Genomic DNA, 2,646 nt, shown 5'->3' with positions numbered 1-2,646 from the left:
GTGATCTAAAGTAAAATGAGTGTGTTCAAGAACTCTGGACACCTCTAACTGGAGACTTTAGCAAAGCTGAGTCACAATCTGAAAAGGTTCACCCAGTTATGTGTGTGTGGCATTTATGTATCCGGTGGTAATACTGGAAAACAAAGTGCTTAGGGCCACAGCCAAGACTCATAAAGAAGCTGTGTTCAAGAATCAACATACTAAACTAGGAGAGTCAATAACACTATCTTAATTCTGAGTTCCTACAGATGCCAATCATTCTGAACTTCACATGATAAAGTGAGATGCCGAAACTATTCAGAAGCAAAAAGCTACTAGCCCCGCTCATCTAATTGGAACTAAGCTTCATTGATATTTTGGAATTTATAGTTTATTCTCTTCTTTTTATCTTATTTTATTTTCAGTTGCTTGGGGACAAGCAACAATTTAAGTTTGGTATTGTGATGAGCGGATAATTTATACGCTTTTTGGCATTGTTTTTAGGTAGCTTTTAATAGGTTTTAGTTACTTTTTAGTATATTATTATTAGTTTTTATGCAAAAATCACATTTCTGGACTTTACTATGAGTTTGTGTGTTTTTTTGTGATTTCAGGTATTTTCTGGCTGAAATTGAGGGACCTGAGCAAAAATCTTATTCAGAGGCTAAAAAGGACTGCAGATGTTGTTGGATTTTGACCTTCCTGCACGCGAAATGGATTTTCTGGAGTTATAGAAGCCTAATTGGCGCGCTCTTAATTGCGTTAGAAAGTAGACATCTTGGGCTTTCCAGCAATGTATAATAGTTCATACTTTGCCCGAGATTTGATAGCGGAAACTGACGTTTAAACGCCAGCTTCTTACCCTTTTCTGGCGTTAAACGCCAGAACTCGCATAAAAGTTGGAGTTAAACGCCCAAACTGGCACCGAAGCTGGCGTTTAACTCCAGGAATAGCCTATGCACGTGAAAGCTTCAATGCTCAGCCCAAACACACACCAAGTGGGCCCCGGAAGTGGATTTCTGCACTATCTATCTTAGTTTACTCATTTTCTGTAAACCTAGACTACTAGTTGAGTATAAAAACTACTTTTAGAGATTTATTTTGTACCTCATGACATTTTACATCGGAATTTGTATCTTCTATGGCATGAGTCTCTAAACCCCATGGTTGGGGGTGAGGAGCTCTGCTGTGTCTCGATGGATTAATGCAATTATTTCTGATTTCTATTCAATCACGCTTGTTTCTATTCTAAGATATTCATTCGCACTTCAACATGATGAATATGATGATCCGTGACACTCATCACCATTCTCAACTTATGAACGCGTGCCTGACAACCACATCCATTCTACCTTAGATTGAGTGTGTATCTCTTAGGTTCCTGGTTCACGAGTTTGATTGCCTCTCCTGACAACAGAGTGTTCAAATCTGTGAAACCAGAGTCTTTGTGGTTGGTGCACGAAATTGTGATCATCAATGGCGCCATCAACATGGTACACACAATTGTAATCTCAACTCTTTATCACAACTTCGCACAACTAACCAGCAAGTGTACTGGGTCGTCCAAGTAATAAACCTTACGCGAGTAAGGGTCGTTCCCACAGAGATTGTTGGTATGAAGCAAGCTATGGTCACCTTGTAAATCTTAGTCAGGCAAACTCAAATGATTATGGATGATGTATGAATAAAACATAAAGATAAAGATAAAGATACTTATGTAATTTATTGGTAAGAATTTCAGATAAGCGAATGGAGATGCTTTGTCCCTTCCGTCTCTCTGCTTTCCCACTGTCTTCATCCAATCCTTCTTACTCCTTTCCATGGCAAGCTGTATGTAGGGTTTCACCGTTGTCAGTGGCTACCTCCCATCCTCTCAGTGAAAATGTTCAACGCACCCTGTCACGGCACGGCTAATCATCTGTCGGTTCTCAATCAGGTTGGAATAGAATCCAGTGACTCTTTTGCGTCTGTCACTAACGCCCAGCCTTCAGGAGTTTGAAGCTCGTCACAGTCATTCAATCATTGAATCCTACTCAGAATACCACAGACAAGGTTTAGACCTTCCGGATTCTCTTGAATGCCGCCATCAATTCTAGCTTATACCACGAAGATTCCGATTAAGGGATCCAAGAGATAAACATTCAAGCCTTGTTTGCTTGTAGAACAGAAGTGGTTGTCAGGCACTCGTTCATAAGTGAGAATGATGATGAGTGTCACATAATCATAACATTCATCATGTTCTTGGGTGCAGATGAATATCTTAGAACAAGAATGAGCTGAATTGAATAGAAGAACAATAGTAATTGTATTAATACTCGAGGTACAGCAGAGCTCCACACCTTAATCTATCGTGTGTAGAAACTCCACCGTTAAAAATACATAAGAACAAGGTCTAGGCATGGCCGTAAGGCCAGCCTCCCAATGATCTAAGATAGCATAAGAACAAAGATAGCTACCAAGATGAAAATACAATGGCAAAAGGTCCTATTTGTAGAGAACTAGTAGCCTAGGGTTTACAAAGATGCGTAAATGACATAAAAATCCACTTCCGGGCCCACTTGGTGTGTGCTTGGGCTGAGAATTGAAGCATTTTCGTGTAGAGACTTCTCTTGGAGTTAAACGCCAGCTTTTGTGCCAGTTTGGGCGTTTAACTCCCATTCTTGTGCC

Source organism: Arachis hypogaea, chromosome 5, assembly GCF_003086295.3.
Source record: "Arachis hypogaea cultivar Tifrunner chromosome 5, arahy.Tifrunner.gnm2.J5K5, whole genome shotgun sequence".
NCBI lineage: Eukaryota > Viridiplantae > Streptophyta > Magnoliopsida > Fabales > Fabaceae > Arachis > Arachis hypogaea.
The sequence above is the reverse complement of the archived record's forward strand: the minus strand, read 5'-3'. Positions refer to the sequence as shown.